This window comes from Arachis stenosperma, chromosome 5 (genome assembly GCF_014773155.1).
Source record: "Arachis stenosperma cultivar V10309 chromosome 5, arast.V10309.gnm1.PFL2, whole genome shotgun sequence".
Lineage (NCBI taxonomy): Eukaryota > Viridiplantae > Streptophyta > Magnoliopsida > Fabales > Fabaceae > Arachis > Arachis stenosperma.
This window is the reverse complement of record NC_080381.1, coordinates 24,931,579-24,949,622: the sequence shown is the minus strand read 5'-3', so window position 1 is coordinate 24,949,622 and position 18,044 is coordinate 24,931,579. Positions and strand designations below refer to the sequence as shown.

The 18,044-nt window shown below is 34.4% G+C and overlaps 1 pseudogene; it reads left to right on the top strand.

Moving 5' to 3' along the window:
* The first annotated feature begins 208 nt into the window (after nucleotides 1–208).
* The window catches only part of LOC130980591 (protein DETOXIFICATION 29-like), a 74,058-nt pseudogene continuing 56,222 nt past the window's right edge, over nucleotides 209–18,044 (top strand).

Below are 18,044 nucleotides of genomic sequence, written 5' to 3'. Positions count from 1 at the left end.
TCTGTAGTTGGAAAGGCTCTTTTGCACAATTGTTTCTATTCTTTTCCTTCCCTCCACTTTCTTCTTTCACTTTGACTGTCATACATCTAATATATTAGTCACTAGTTGAATATTTGAGACTACTAATGGAAGTTGCATATATGTAAGAATAATCTTAGAATCTTTAAATATGCTAATTATGCCATGAAATGACATTATTTAAAAAAGAATGATAGCACTTAGCACATACATCAACATAGCCACACGTGCTACATATACTGTTAATTTGTTTATATCATTATTAACAAGAATTCATTATCATTCATGGTGATGGAGAAAAACCGTGATGATGAACACTGCCAGTCACAGCGAGAGACACGGAAGTTTTCAGAGCAGAATCTAGTGACATCCCTTCTATAACGAGCCTGGTAGATTTCATCAGAGAGTTCTTCATTGAGTCCAAGAAGCCTTTGCCAGTACTCTCTTGGCGCCGTCACTCAGCTCCTTGCGGGCCACGTCGGCACCACCGCTCTCGCCGCCATTTCCGTGGAGAACAACGTCGTTGCCTGCTTCTGCTTTGGTATCATGGTACTTTTTCCTGGTCCAAGAATTAATTATTGTTATGGATTATTTGAGAACATGTAGATAAATTAAAGAGCCTCATTCTTATACTTTATCACCTTGCACTTTAATTTATAAATAAGATCCAAATCCATTATAATTGTTAAGTAAATAATTACTTTGTAGTACTATATTAGTATAATTTTTTGTTTATACAATTATCTAATTTCTGCGCTACACCAAATAAACAAACTAACGCTCGGTGTGACTAGGTTTTCATCATAATTCATTTTTTAATTAGTTATTGTCTATAAAAATTTAATAAAATAAATGTAATAATTACTTTTTAGATATTATATCTCAAATCTTTTTTTTTGTATATTTAAAATTTAAAATGATATTTCTTTTAAAGTTAAAATATTTAAATTTAAATTTAAACTAAACACACACAAAATTTAAATTTAAACCTAATAAAATAAAAATAATAAATTAAAATTAAATTTTAACTAAACTAAAATAATACTATTAAAATTAATTTTTTTTCAATTCTAAGTCTGGTATATAATTATTTAACAAAAATAATAAACACAATTATTGATGAGTTTTAAAGGTGTTAAGAAATTATTTAGTGAGCAATTTTGTAATTCTAGATGTGTTAAAAAATATTTATATTAAAAAAAATATAAACACAAATTTAAATGAATTTTAAATGTATACCAAAAGTATTTTGCATGTTATCTTATTATTTTGGATGTGTTAAAAATTGTTTGTGTATGTTAAAAAAAATATAAATACAAATTTAAACAATTTTATATATATACTAAAAGTATTTTGTGTGTTATTGTATTATTTTAAATCTATTAAAAAGTTACTCATGTTAAGAAAAATATAAGTATGGATTTAAACGAATTTTAGATGTGTATCAAAAATATTTTATATGTTATCTTATTATTTTAGATGTGTTATGAATATATGTAAAATAGGTAATGAATTTGTTACTCTCATTTTTGTGTGGGAATATCATTAACCATAGTAAAAATATTTACGAATAGAACCCTGTTTTTTTTGTTTTAAAAAATCAATAATTAGATATTTGCACCAATATTTTTTCTTTTTGGACATTCTTCCTTTTTCTCTTAAATCAAAATTTCAAAGAAAATAGACACTTCTGCTCAACTAGGGTTCCTCTCTTTCAATCACCGTCGTTCGTTTTTCTCCTTCTCCTTCCGCGGTCGTTGGTTCTATGCTCCTCGCCTTGCGTCACTACTCGTTTTCTACACTTCACCCTGCGTCATCGCTCATTATCTGTTCTTCGCCGTGAGTTGTCGCTGATAATCTACTCCTTACCGTGTCTTGCAGCTGTCGCTGATAATTTACTCCTCACCGTGTCTTGCCATATCTCACTGTCGTCGAGGGTGGTCTCGCTGTGTCTCACTGTCGTCTCCCTCGAAGATGAAGCTCCATTTCTTCTCCTATTTGAAGCAAGTTATTCATCATCCTATTATAACCATACAATTGAAGTGATCCCTCTGAACTTGAGAAAAATTTGAACGAGATATTGTTCCACTTTGCAGGTAAATAATCTAAGGATTTTTGCATTTTAGAAGTTATGTGCTTTAAGGGAGAATCTTTAATTCTAATTCTTAGGAGAGTAGCTAATTTTAGTGTTCTGTTATTGATTCTTATAGTTGACACAAATTGATCAAGTTAAATTACGAAAAATTACCAAATGTGGCTTATACCTCACTCTTAACATGATTTGCATAAGAAGTAACAACTAGCAAGATTTTTTTAATTTTTTTCAACTCTATTCAATATTCATTCATTAAGTTGAATTGAAAATTGTTCTTGATTCTTGTGTCTGACATTGTCTTGCCACTTGGGTGGATCATTATGTTCAAAATACAATTCTTAGCATTTTCACGTGTTTATGCACATCAAATTATTAACATTATGATTGAGTATCTATTTTCTTTTGCTCAGCTTGTTAAAAGTTGAAACTGGCCCTATCTTCATTGGCGTAGTTTCATACTTGTTGCTCTCTAAGTCTGCCAAGGATGTTGAGAAGACCTTTCTCCTATCACTTCTCCCCAAGGTCCTCGCTGTCTACAAGTAAGAACTTTAACTTTTGTATTGTGACTATTACTTGTTTTTATGTAATTATATGTGTGTTATATCTCTAACTTGCTCATATTTATAAAATCAGCAAAGTCATATTTTTCTAGTGTAGTCATATTTTAATTGTGGATAATGAGATAAGAAAATGCATTGAATATTTGAACGTGATGATTCATAGTTTGAGATGAGTCTCTTCCTTTTTAATACGGTGTTGGGATTAAAGTATATTCAAAGTTGAAAAAAATGTTAAGCAATTTACCCTAGAATTTAGACATAGTTTATGATAGGGTGTAATATCACTATTTCATCCATGTAGCAGACTCTCATTGGGTGGGATATATGATAATTATTATTTTTGTTGTTACATTGCATAAAGGTAAAAAGACAGTAAAATGTATCTTTTCAACTTTCAAGTAATTTTTTTATTATGGATTGATTTATTCTCTCTAGCATGTATCTTTGGCTCCAAGACTCTAGACTCTACTTAATTATTGAGTATGCTACAAATTATAATCTACTTTTTGATTTTAAACTAAGCATTACTAGGTATCTACTTGGGATGTTACTTTTATATTTATTACATTTACCGTTTACATACATATGTATAGGAGCGATTCTTTCATGACCTTACATTTTTTTACTCCAATTAATTTTGGTTATTTTCTTTAGACCGAGATTTGTTTTTTTGCAAGGCAGTGTGATTTATATTGCTTATTGCTTTGTTGTTGTGACCAATAAGTCTACTATATATGCATGCTTGTGATTTTCATTGTAGGTAATTGGACTAAATACCCATTTTGATTCCTGAGATTCACGCGATTATTCATTTTGGTCCCTGAAATTCAAAATTACCTATATTGGTCCTTCAGATTCAAGTTTAGGCACCAATGTGGTCCCTCGATTCTTTTCGGTGATGACTAGGCAAACGGAGTGCTCAGATGACACTCTTTCTACTACGTTCGATGATGGGTAAACGACATCGTTTATCCTTGGCACCCAAACAAGTCAGAAATGTCATCGTTTTGTATATAAAGGGAGAAGAAACGATGGAGACCCAAAATAAAGTATTCATCTTCTTCTCTACCTCTACTATTCTTCGTTTCTAACTTGTTTGGACGTCAAAAGTAAATGATGTCGTTTACTCATCATCCAGTGTGGCAAAGAGGGTGCAATCTCAACACGGAAAGAATTGAGGGACCATATTGGTGCCTAGACTTGAATCTGGAGGACTAACATAGGTAATTTTGAATTTCAAGGACCAAAATGAGTAATCGCGTGAATCTCAGGGACCAAAATGAGGATTTAGATTGCTCCATTGTAAGTGATAATTTGATTTTCTCGTGTAGAGTTAGAAATGTAAGGTAAAAGACTCAACTGTCGACGATATTTTCTCTTGCCAAGGATACAGGGCCTGTATGTGAACTTAGAGACACCAAACTACCTTACGCGAAATTGTTGGATATCATGTGAAAAGCTTAGTCTAAATGTAGTTGTGATTGGCACTGTTGTGCGCCTGTGCATGATTATGTCTTTGGTTATATTTTGAGATTCTCTTTTTTTTTTAAAGTTAATTATAGTTGAGTTTTTGACGGTGTGGCACGACCTTTACAACGTTAAAATGATGAGTATAAATGTATAATGATTAATGGGTGATTTTTCAGCATTGTAAGAGACAAGCTGGTGTTCTCAGAAAGCAAATGTGTAATGTTGATTATAGCATTAGCCATATGACTTTTTTTTTAGTTTTTTTTTGTGTTTGAAAAAAAACCTGAAAATTGAGCTGAAATCAGCTATAGTGGCAATTATATATGTGAGGATGTTGCACTTGCTTAGCTTGATTCACGTTTTTAGCTTTCTTAATCTTGGATTCGATATCAACGTTAGTTTAGATATCCAAAAAATTGAATCATGCCATCCACAATAGCTTGTTAAAAAAAACTATTAATGATTTCATCAACTAATTACTGCCGGTTAAAACACGAGTAAAAATTCTAAAGTTTAAAAATGACAGAAATTACAAAAACTAATCACCCTTAAATTATAAAAATTAATACAATAGAAATTACAAAACTAAAAAAAAGTTAAAAAAATATACATTACTCTTCCAAAGTACCGTATCCCCATTTAGGATGAGCACATCTATCATACCCCCAAATAATATGTAAAAACTAAAAAACATAAGACAACTAAAGAGTAAGTTTTTTTAATTAATGTTGATAACAAGTTATATATAAAATTCTCCAAGAACTAGTTTCTATCAAATGCAAATAAAAATGTCAATAACAGAGGAAATTAATCGATTCTCAAGTGCCTCAAAATCTCAATAAAGCATAGGATATGCCCCCTATAAACCAACTGAAATCTTGGACCTAAGATTGGAAACCTGTTAAAATTTTTACTTGTCTAAATGGCAAAAGCAACAAGTTTCACTGTAATACAATATTGTTGAAATTAGCAATCTTTGAACCATTGAGTATGCTTTTCCACAAACTCGTTTAGAAAATCAACAAATTTGTCCTTATTAAGGTTTGGTATCACCACCATATGTATTTTGTTTTCTTGGTATACTCTAGTCTTGTTATCTGAACACATACATAAGGCATTGGGCACCCTACAAATCTGTGACCATTGAGCTTCTTAAAAAAACTTTTGGATCCTGGCATGATAGAATATAGAAAAATTAACTCCATAATTGCTTGTATAAAACAAACTCAAAAATAATTTGGCAAGTTGTACATCACTAAAGAAATTGCTCTTAAATCTTGTTTTGACAAGTAATTAATCTTGTTAATTTTTAAATGCAAGACAAACAACAAGCTACAATAGCATAGACAAAGTTTTGTGCCAGAACCAAAACACTATGAAAAATAAAGAATTATAAGAAAAGTACAATAATACATAGGAGTTCCAATTAGAAAAGAAAGAGAGAAAATAAATATGCATTCAACATCACATTTCTGAAATTTAAATATTTCTGAAGTTTAAACTAACAAGTTTTATAAAAGGCATTATGAGATAAAATCAACAAATCGCTTCTCTCAGTCATCTTTCTTATTTTATTTTATTTTACTCAGTAAATCAGCATCATTAGAAACATCTTTGACTTCCTACTGATACATTTACTCCTAATCCAATGAGTTTTCTCATAAAAGACACCATGTATTGTATTTTAGTTCTTCTCATCTATTCCTCTACTTCCACAACAGAGGTTAAACTTTAAATAAGAAAAAATTAGGAATTTTATTCAATTTGAAATTAAAATAGTTTCTACCAATAAAATCACCACAATCAAATTCAATCATTCAATCATAACCAAGGACTCAGCAAAATCGCATCATATGTCCCATAAACAGCACCTGCATATATAATAGAAGTTTCAAAATACAGACATCATTAGTAAACTGAAAACCTAAGAAAGAGAAAGAAAATTGTGGCATGCTTTGCTAAGTGAAGGACACAACAAAAAAACTGTATATTTTAGTATGAAAGTCAAATAGAGAACAAGGTAATGAAATCCTCACTGATACTGATGGCACCAGTTTCCACGCAGGTGAGGATGCTGTCTCTAGCCATTTTTCTTGGGCCCGTTGGCAGCGACGACGCATGGTGCGATGACTGTGGGGATAGAATTGGCGACGATACTCGAGAAACCTAGCAAATTAATGTGATAGTGAAGAACAAGAACACAAACCGAATAGAAAGTGTAGTGCAGCGCGATGGTAGAAGCTGACATAAGGACATCAAAGAAAAAATTTCTCGTAGAGGCAATTGTGATGATGCTGAGTGTAGGAGAGAACCCTACCAAAGACTCTCTTCTTCGAAAGAATGTTTAAAAAAGAAAGGAAAATTTTGAAAAACTAAAATTATAAAGGGATAAATGTCTTATTTTTAGTTCTTTCAAAAAAAAAGTGAAATTTTATTCGTAAATATTTTTACTATAGTTAATGATACTCCCACACAAAAGTGGGAATAAGGAATCCGTTGCCTGTAAAATAATAAAAAATACCATAAAATAATTATGCAAGAAAGAGAAATAAAGTAATGTTTAAACATAATATAATTTTTTTTACGACAAATGGTTAGTAAAATTATTAAAAAATATTTATCAGATAGTATTTTGATGTGACCATTGCTACGGTGCTGAAAGTATGTGGCATGGTGAAGGAGGGGACGCATGGTTGTGTTGCCTCCAAATTTTTGACAGTTTCTGCACCAAAGCTGATCGTGTTCAGATGGTGATGTATGCTGAAAATTTGGTTAGATGATAGTAATCTTGTCTTAATGGTGCTACTTATGTTATTGGGCTTTTTTTTGAGGACCCATCAAATATTTAATCTCACATTCAAGTGTGGTTATTTTTTTGTTGTGTTATTGAAAAAAAAAATAAAGTGAACATAGTATATTACACTGAATTCGATTTTTCGTTTTACGTTTTGGACTATGAAACATTTTTTGGACTTAAACATGAAATTGGATCATAAAAATAATAGACAATAAAAATATAAAATCGAAGAAATTAAATAACATTAATAATAGTTATTGTATTTTAAAAAAAGAGAAGACAGCTTAGAAAATAAGGGTTTAGGGTACAAGGGAAAAAGTGCTTGTTACTGCTCTATGTGATTGTAAAACCGATGTTATTCAGCTCTGGAATTTTTTTTCTCAAATAAAAAAATTAATAGCTTTTATTTTTCTTAAAAAAGAAATATTTGTTTAGTTATTTAATTGTCTAATTTTAGTTATTTTTATTCTTTAAATAAAATAAATTGAAAAGTTTAAATAGTGGTATTTTGAATTTAAATATAATTTGTGAAAGTCTATTTTAAATCAAAAAACTATGTTTAGATTAAAAATATTTTAAAAATAAGATTTTTATGAATTTATTTAAATAGATATAATTTAAATTATGAAATTTTAATTTTTTATATTTGCATTCAAAAATTTGTTTATTAATTTAAATGGGATATTATTTAATTTTCAGTTATTATTTTGTATGTTTTAAGTAATAATTAATTAATTATTAATTTGTTTGAAGATGAAATAATACCCGTGTAAATAATGGTTAGTGTTAAGTTTTATCTAAGTGTAGAAAGAAAATTTTGAACCCCTTTTAAGTTGTTCTTTTTGTTATTTAACACTCGTGGAGAGAATAAAAAAAATGACAGCTATCTGCTCCGTTATGAGGACTTGTAGTTAAAAATCATATTTACATAAATCAGGCTTAAAAGGGTTGATAATTTTTTCATACAGCTTGATCCTTTAAGCACTAAAAAATACTTTTTCCATTCCACAACTCTCCAAAGAGTATTATGTTTGTGTGAAAGTTGTGTTCAAGTACTTTTTTTGTAGCAGTTTTTATTCCTCTCTTTCAGCACAATATGGAATAATAAATTTTTGTAAGACTACCTTCTACATGCTAAATCCAAAATCAAACTGTGTTCAAATCCAATGCCGAATCCATCCAACTATGGTTGCATTAAGCTTTTCTCGTATCTCCAAACTGATTTTTATGTAGGAAGGTCGGAGACCGTTGATAACGAAAAGCCCACAATCGGAACGGACAAACACTTTATCCAACAAAAGTTTCTTAGCCCATTAACATCAACTTACACAGTAAAATAAACACATATCACAGCAAATCAACCTACACTCCACCCACTGTTGCAGTAGAAGTTGTCTGCGCGTGGATATCACTCACCAACACGCGTCGCACTCCCCTACGGCCATAAAATTTCAGTACATGATGAAAAAAAATTCCCTTTTAGCACCGTAGTATTAGCCTAGTTTATGTGGACATTTTCTATTCTTATATAATACTATAGTAGGATTTCTCCTAAGGCCAATACTCTGGTGCTGAAAGGGAATTTTTTCAGCATGTACTGAAATTAGATGGCCGTAGGGGAGTGCGACGCGTGTTGGTGAGTGAGATGCACACGGAGACAACTTCTGCTGCAACAATGGGTGAAGTGGAGGTTGATTTGCTGCGATATGTGTTTATGTGACTCTGTTAGACCTTGCTAAAAAGAATTAAGGTAATGGGTTGAGAGACTTTTGTTGGATAAAGTGTTTGTCAGTTCCGAATGTGGGCTTCTGGTTATGAATAGTCTCGTACCTTCCTACATGGAAATAAGTTTGGGCAAATGGGAAAAACTTAATGAAACCATAGTTGGATGGATTTAGCATTGGATTTGAACAGGCACAGACTGAGTAATAGTAATGAGGGGGCATAGTTGTCAGAACCGAACCGTTGATTGCACTGGTCAGATTATTGGGTCACTGGTTCGTTGGTTGAACCGTTGGCTCACTGGTTGAACCGGTTGACTCAGTACTATGTAAAAATTAAAAATAATAAAAAATTTAAAATACATATTTTCACTAATATTTTAAAAATATCAAGTTATTCTAAAATAATATAGACCAGTAATAATAAGTATGTTGTTATTTTTACTATCATAAATATTTTTTTAGTTTTTTATATTAAAATAATATTATTTTTAAATTTCTATAATTTATTAATTAATTTATATCTATTACACTATTATATATTATAAGTATTTATTAAAAAATAATACTAATTGATATTATATAATTATGAAAAGAAAAAAATTAGTGAGTTTATAATTGTTGTTAAAAAAATATATTTATTTTTTTGGTGGCTAAATAAAAATATAATTAATTTAAGAATGAGAGAACTTATAACTAAAATTAAAATAAATTAGATAGAAGTAAAGTAGTTGATAAAAGATATCTATGTATATGTTATAATTTGTATATATATTAGTAAGAATCATGATAGGCTAGTGGCTGTAAATGGTTTTAGTTTTCTAGACGGAAGGAGTTCGAATCCCATTTTCAACATATTGATAAAAGTTAAGTCCGAACTGGTTTTTACCTCATATGGTCTAAAAATCAGACTAGATTGGTGTAGGATCCGGTTCACAGATATTATTCTAGTTGAACTGACCGATTCGTTCCGATTTTAATAACACAATTGAACCGATCGATTCCAGTTATTTAATATAATAGAATTTAATTTTTGTGTCATCACTTCTTTATTTCTTTGAACAAACAAATAAACAAATAAAATCTTTCATCTAATATTATATCAAAACTGAATTAAAAAATATATAACAAATTTAATTATGATATGATGCTCTCTGGCGAGGTGGTGACGCAACAATTTCAAATGTATCACCTTCATGAAATTGTAAATGATAATTATTTTTTTTTGAAAGAAAGAGCTCAACACTCAAGTGGAGCAAAGTAATGGGACTAGTAACAAGAAAGTTAATTCATATGTCATCTCCGGCATAGCCATCAACAACATTGAGTTATTAACCACACCACTCTGTAACACATGAAAATGACTGATTCACACAGTCTACAACCCCTATTGTCTGCTCTGGAAGATGACATCATTCCGTCATAGCAAAATAATCCATAGCACAGAAAAAAACCCAGCTAGCCAACGCTTCCGTCGCTCCTTCCTCACTGGCATGGATCTCCAACTCTCAAAATGCTCTTTCAAGTTACCTGGTGCAGTCCACCTCTGACCAAAAGCTGAGATCCACGCACACCACACCTGCCAAGAGAACTCACAAGCAACAAACAAATGGTGTACATTCTCAACATCTTTCTTACACAATACACATAAGTTATCATTCTGTTGTAGGATTCCCAGTCTGCATAGCCGGTCCTTTGTGTTGACCCTCCCTACTAACACGAACCAAGTGAACAGCTCAACCCTAGGTGGAACTATTCCTTTCCAAATATCTTTTGTGAACCTATAGTTGTGAAGCTCCTCATCCAAGGTCTGTTCCTGCAATACCTGCACAAATGAGTTAGTAGAATAAACTCCTTCCTTGTCAAATTTCCACACCACTCTATCTTGCATATCTGCTATGAGTCTGACAGATTGCAAGATTTGCAGCAGCTGGTCCAATGTATCGGTCTCCCATTGGCGTAGTTCCCTCCTCCACTGAAAGTGCCAAACCCACTCTATCCCATCCCAAAACCCACAATCCCTAATATATGATCAAATCAGTAGTAAATGATAATTATGTAACTGTTTTAGTAGACTGACACACATTAACACATAGTAAATATATGATCAAATCAGTATAAATTGTCCTTGTTTTTGAATTGTATATATATACAGTAATAGTATAAAATTTAAATAAACCTAGTTACAAAAATGAATTGAAAATTTTAAAGAAATTATTTACGCATCTCTCGTTTTCTAAAGAAACTAGTTTATTGATTTTGAGTTAGGAATATTAATTTAATGTTGACAAAAACTTTTCATAAATTAAATGATTCGAAAACCTTTTCTTTTTAAGTTATTGAATATTTTCCTAAATTCAACATAAAAAAATCTGGACTTATTTTAGTAAGAATAATGCTATTTGGGGATACAAAATTTAGTTATGGAAGTGTGATGAATGATATACTTTAATATTTTAATTTTTAGTGTTTTTTAAAATTGTAGGAGGTATACAAATCGAACTCTCTGATTTGTGTTTAAAAAATTAAAAAAATTTGGAATACACAAATCGGACTCTCCGATTTGTGTTTAAAAAATTTTAAAAATTCGGAATACGTAAATTGAATAATCCATTCACTCTATAACTACGTCCTACACCATTTTAATAAATCAAATTAAAAAGTGGCTATTTGGTGGTTGCTTAGGTTTTATTTTTTTAAGTTAACTGCATCTAATAAATCAAATTAATACATTTAAAAAAATTTTATTCATACAAAGGCTAACATGTCAGCACCATGGTCATGTGGGATAAACTTTTCATATGCCTGTTTAGATACACAGTGGAAACATTAGAAGTTTAATAATATATATTTAAATAATGAATAACTTATTTTAACATTAAATTTAGTGGAATTTATTTGTGGACAGTACAACACAAATGATGCCAGGGGAGTCCTAGCCATTTAAAGGTCTTCCCTTTCCTTGAAACGAAGCCTAGACCTAAGGTCGAAATACGTTCAAAACAAGATGGAGTTAGGGAGGCACCATTTTTATGCTGTACGGAGGGGGCGAATTCCTGGGATATACACAACGTGGGCAGATTGTAAGCGGCAAGTGAATGGGTTCAAAGACTGTGAGTCCAAAGGGTTCGTCGATGCTGATGAGGCAGAGAGTTAGCTCCATTCTGGAGGTGTTTTGTTGGCACCACCACCCCCACCCCATTGGAACCCTTATCACCCCCACCACCGTCACTGCCACGGTTGGGTCTGCTAGGAAGCTCAGCGATTGTGGGTGGTAGCTCTCTGTCGACACAGCTGCATACAATGCAGGTACGTTCTTGTCATCATACACGGTTGGAAGCAGGAGGAGTTCGTTCAAGACACGAAGCATTGCTCAAAGGTAGATTCGAGCCCTTGGTTACACTTTGATTAGGTTGTTGATGTTCATTTGTTTTGGTAATGTGCATGTTTGTTTTCATCTTTTGAGTGGTCTACTGTGGTCCCCTTTTTGGCATTGCAGGTAAGGTGGGTGAAGGAGATACATTGGGGAATGATTTCATTATCACCAAAGACGTGGAAGTGTATCTTATTCGAGTTTGTTCCCAGTTACGTCTTGATTACCTGGTCTTTACTAGGCATGAGTCTTACTCTCAAAATGGTGAGCATTTACATGGTTTTTGGGTTGTGCTTTAGTCTGCGTAATTTGGTCTCAACTGGGGTGAATGGATGTTTCTCGAAGGATGAGGCGGAAGCAAGGCAAGATGCTGCCTTTCAAATGTTGGAGAAGGTTTTGACGATGACGGGAAGGAAAATTTGTGATTACAACTTCAGAAAGAGCTTTGCAGCAGCGCATTAAGGATATGGAAAGATAGATTTCTACCCCTTCGTATCACAGAATTCGGGAGTTTCAAGATGAGAACCAAAGGATGCGGTCTAAGCTGGAAATGTTTCACGAGATGTTCGACGAGTAACTGTTGGACTTAGTTTAGGTTAGTTTACTTTGGATTGGATTTGGTTGGTTTGGTTTATGTTGTTAAGCATGTTTAAGTTATCTTATTTGAGGTTGTTTGGTGTTTCATTTTGAAGTTGGGTGTGTTGTATAATTCGTGTTTGAAGTCTAATTATGATTAAGTGAAGCTTATGTAAATTTGAGAATGACCTTCCGTTCATTTCGTTTAATATTTAAATATTTGTCAATTCATCACTGGAATTCAAAGATGATTAGACTTGATGCTGAGACATTTAGCTTCAATTACTTTTTCCCATGAGTTCACTTCAGTAGCCCTGTTGCTCTCTCTTTGATCTTTTTAAAATAGGTTGTACTGTTAGTTCAACCTCTAAGCTAAATTTGGGGATAGTAGACACCATGATTTTGGCATGGATCCTTATTTGATTTGGGTCACAAGGGATTTTTTTTCCATGAGAAAATCTTGGGTACATCACTTCTGGAATCCCTAAGAGGTAGGCCATACTTACCAAAACATTGAATGTAGCGTACGTTGCTAGTGACTAGTCTTGTTTGAATTCATCGGGTGGTTAATTTCGTTTGGCATTGAATATTAAATGTTTCTTTTTTGTGTTCATGGTTGAGAGTGCTTTTCTTTACTTTTTTTTTTCATTATCATAAACAATATGGCTTTAGTCTTTCGGTCTTGGAATAGAAAAAAAGTTTAAAAACATGAGGTTGGAAAATGAGCTTGATGGTTGTTTCTTGCAACATGTGGCTTGGGCTCAGTGTTCCTTTTTTTATTTGTGCTAGGACAGGTTAATGGGCCATGCTATGATCTTCCAATTTAAAGCCACAATTTGCCAAGACTAACAGTGAACCAAAGCTATATGTAGCCACTTTGTACAGTGTATTAATGCGTTGCACCAATTTAGTGCACTCACTTAAACTCCATTCATTAAGTTAATCAAGTTAAGGGATAATTTTATATTTTTCATGTGTTTCTTAACCCCTTAATACGTTCATAATTACCTTTTAAACTTGCAGGATATGATACCTAGCCATCCTCGGTGACACTAATCTTGGGCTTACTTGCATTTCTTTTTACTAAATTATGCGTGACTAATGCTGAGATTATTTGACAACTTGGTCATGGTAACTATGTTAGTCACGTGCCACATGTGTGTGCTAGTAAAAAAGGGGGTGGTCTATAAATAAGAAGCTTTCCCAGCACGCGTCATGTGTTACGTTAATATTTTCTACTCCAGCACAACAATGTCACCGGCAGTAATATTAGTCTTTGAGGAAACAAAGCATGGAGAGCACTACCAAACAAGGTTTGAACGCTCCAACACATGAGTCGCAGCAGCATTCGGTGCGAGCGGAGGAGCCCATCAGTGGTATGGACAACTAGATGAAGGAGGAGTTGATGACAGTGACAACAGTTGGTTCACACTCAGTACATGAAAATGCTACAAATGCACCCTGTTGCATGCTTTGTTTCATTTTATTTTTGTGTTAACATATCCTGAGGAATTTGTCATTGTAATATCGTCGTCCTTTGGTGTAAAGGATCTAGTTCGTCGCGACGAGATCATGTCGGCCATTCTAAGTGGGCAGGCGAAGCAGATCCAAGCCATCATAGACATTGTTGCCGAGCATAATCGAGTCATCAGGGTTCTCACAGACCTCATCGCACAGGGAGATAGCAACGGGAAAGGTAACATGGTTGACTCCAAACCAGTTCCCGCTGAACAGGCTGGTGAACTTGCTCGTGCACCTGTTGTGGCTTTGGTTGGTTCCCAACATAAAGACTCCACAAACGACTTAGGTGCCGAGGCAAGAAATATTAACAACTCAAAGGCGACTGTGCACTACGGATCCGAGAAGCTAGGGGTTGGTCGGACTAGTTGGAAAGGTGTTTCAAAATACAGAAAGAAGGATGTTGAACCTACTACACCCAAGGTAGGCAATATATGTCTATAGTTCTGATTTCGAATATTTGGTTGTGAAGTCCTTAATGTCTGGTGCACGAAATTGTGATCTCTAATAATGGCATTCAACTTGGTATGCGCATTTATAACTCAGCAGTTTCTTCACAACTTCGCACAACTAACTAGCAAGTGCACTGGGTCGTCTAAGTAATAAACCTTACGTGAGTAAGGATCGATCCCACGAAGATTGTTGGTATGAAGTGGTGCGCGAAATTGTGAACAATACTTTTTCACAACTCTCATAATCCCTGGTCATGAACTCCAAGAACTTGGTAGTTCAATTCCATGGCATTACACAACTTCGCACAACTAACCAGCAAGTGCACTGGGTCGTCCAAGTAATACCTTACGTGAGTAAGGGTCCATCCCACGGAGATTGTTAGCATTGAAGCAAGCTATGGTCATCTTGTAAATCTTAGTCAGGCAAACTCAAATGTATATGATGATGAACGAAAATAACATAAAAGATAAAGATAGTGATACTTATGTATATCATTGGTGTAAGAGCTTCAGACAAGCGTATGAAGATGCCTTCCCTTCCGTCTCTCTGCTTTCCTACTGCCTTCATCCAATCCTTCTTACTCCTTTCCATGGCAAGCTCGTGTAGGGTTTCACCGTTGTCAGTGGCTACCTCCCATCCTCGCAGTGAAAGCTAATGCTCACGCACTCTGTCACAGTGCGGCCAATCACCGGTTCGGTTCCCGCTCCTACTGAAATAGAATCCCTCTTTTGCGTCTGTCACTACGCCCAGCAGGTTAGAGTTTGAAGCACGTCACAGTCATTCAATCATTGAATCCTACTCAGAATACCACAGACAAGGTTAGACCTTCCGGATTCTCTTGAATGCCGCCATCAGTTCTTGCCTATACCACGAAGACTCTGATCTCACGGAATGGCTGGCTCGTTTGTCAGGCGAGCACTCGGTTGTCAGGCGATCAACCATGCATCGTGCAATCAGAAATCCAAGAGATATTCACTAAGCCTCGGATGCGTGTAGAACAAGAGTGGTTGTCAGTCACTTTGTTCATGGGTGAGAATGGTAATGGGCGTCAATCATCACCTTCATCAAGTTGAAGAACAAGTGATATCTTGGACAAAGAACAAGCGGAATTGAATAGAAGAACAATAGTAATTGTATTAATACTCGAGGTACAGCAGAGCTCCACACCTTAATCTATGGTGTGTAGAAACTCCACCGTTGAAAATACATAAGCATAAGGTCTAGGCATGGCCGAATGGCCAGCCTCCCAATGATCTAAGATAGCATAAAACGAAGATAGCTACCAAAAGTCCTCTTTATACAATAGTAAAAGGTCCTACTTATAGATAACTAGTAGCCTAGGGTGTACAGAGATGAGTAAATGACATAAAAATCCACTTCCGGGCCCACTTTGGTGTGTGCTTGGGCTGAGCAATGAAGCATTTTCGTGTAGAGACTCTCCTTGGAGTTAAACGCCAGCTTTAGTGCCAGTTTGGGCGTTTAACTCCCAATTAGGTGCCAGTTCCGGCGTTTAACGCTGGAATTTCTGTAGGTGACTTTGAACGCCGGTTTGGGCCATCAAATATTGGGCAAAGTATGGACTATCATATATTGCTGGAAAGCCCAGGATGTCTACTTTCCAACGCCGTTGAGAGCGCGCCAATTGGGCTTCTGTAGCTCCAGAAAATCCACTTCGAGTGCAGGGAGGTCAGAATCCAACAGCATCTGCAGTCCTTTTGAGTCTCTGGATCAGATTTTTGCTCAGATCCCTCAATTTCAGCCAGAAAATACCTGAAATCACAGAAAAACACACAAACTCATAGTAAGTCCAGAAAAGTGAATTTTAATTAAAAACTAATAAATATAATAAAAACTAACTAAAAGATACTAAAAACATACTAAAACAATGCCAAAAAGTGTACAAATTATCCGCTCATCACAACACCAAACTTAAATTGTTGCTTGTCCCCAAGCAACTGAAAATCAATAAGATAAAAGAAGAGAATATGCAATGAATTCCAAAAACATCTATGAAGATCAGTATTAATTAGATGAGCGGGGCTTTCAGCTTTTTGCCTCTGAACAGTTTTGGCATCTCACTCTATCCTTTGAAATTCAGAATGATTGGATTCTTTAGGAACTTAGAATCCAGATAGTGTTATTGATTCTCCTAGTTAAGTATGATGATTCTTGAACACAGCTACTTTATGAGTCTTGGCCGTGGCCCAAAGCACTCTGTCTTCCAGTATTACCACCGGATACATACATGCCACAGACACATAATTGGGTGAACCTTTTCAGATTGTGACTCAGCTTTGCTAAAGTCCCCAATTAGAGGTCCAGGGTTCTTAAGCACACTCTTTTTTGCCTTGGATCACTTTATTTCTTTTCTTTTTTTTCTTTTTCTCTTTTCCTTTTTTTTTCTTTTTCGGTTTTTTTTTTTCGCTTGCTTTCTTTTTTTTTTTGTATTCACTGCTTTTTGCTTCAAGAATCATTTTTATGATTTTTCAGATCCTCAGTAACATGTCTCCTTTTTCATCATTCTTTCAAGAGCCAACATTCATGAACCACAAATTCAAAAGACATATGCACTGTTCAAGCATACATTCAGAAGACAAAAGTATTGCCACCACATCAAATAATTAAACTGTTATAAAATTCAGAATTCATGTAATTCTTTTTCTTTTAATTAAGCACATTTTATTCAAGAAAGGTGATGGATTCATAGGACACTCATAACTTTAAGGCATAGACACTAACACTAATGATCACAAGACACAAACATGGATAAACATAAAGCATGAAATTCGAAAACACAGAATAAAGAACAAGGAAATCAAGGAACGGGTCCACCTTAGTGATGGCGGCTCTTCCTTCCTCTTGAAGATCCTATGGAGTGCTTGAGCTCCTCAATGTCTCTTCCTTGTCTTTGTTGCTCCTCTCATGATTCTTTGATCTTCTCTAATTTCATGGAGGAGAATGGAGTGTTCTTGGTGCTCCACCCTTAGTTGTCCCATGTTGGAACTTAGTTCTCCTAGGGAGGTGTTACTTGCTCCCAATAGTCTTGTGGAGGAAAGTGCATCCCTTGAGGCATCTCAGGGATCTCTTGATGAGAGGGGTCTCTTGTGTACCATCCTTTTCTTGGTGATAGGCTTGTCCTCATCAATGGGGGTATCTCCTTCTATGTCAACTCCTACTGAATAACAGAGGTGACAAATGAGATGAGGAAAGGCTAACCTTGCCAAGGTGGAGGTCTTGTCCGCCACCTTATAGAGTTTCTTGGGCTATAACCTCATAACCTCTATTTCTTCTCCAATCATGATGCTATGAATCATGATGGCCCGGTCTAGAGTAACTTCGGACCGGTTGCTAGTGGGAATGATTGAGCGTTGAATGAACTCTAACCATCCTCTAGCCACGGGCTTGAGGTCATGCCTTCTCAATTGGACCGGCTTGCCTCTTGAATCTCTCTTCCATTGTGCGC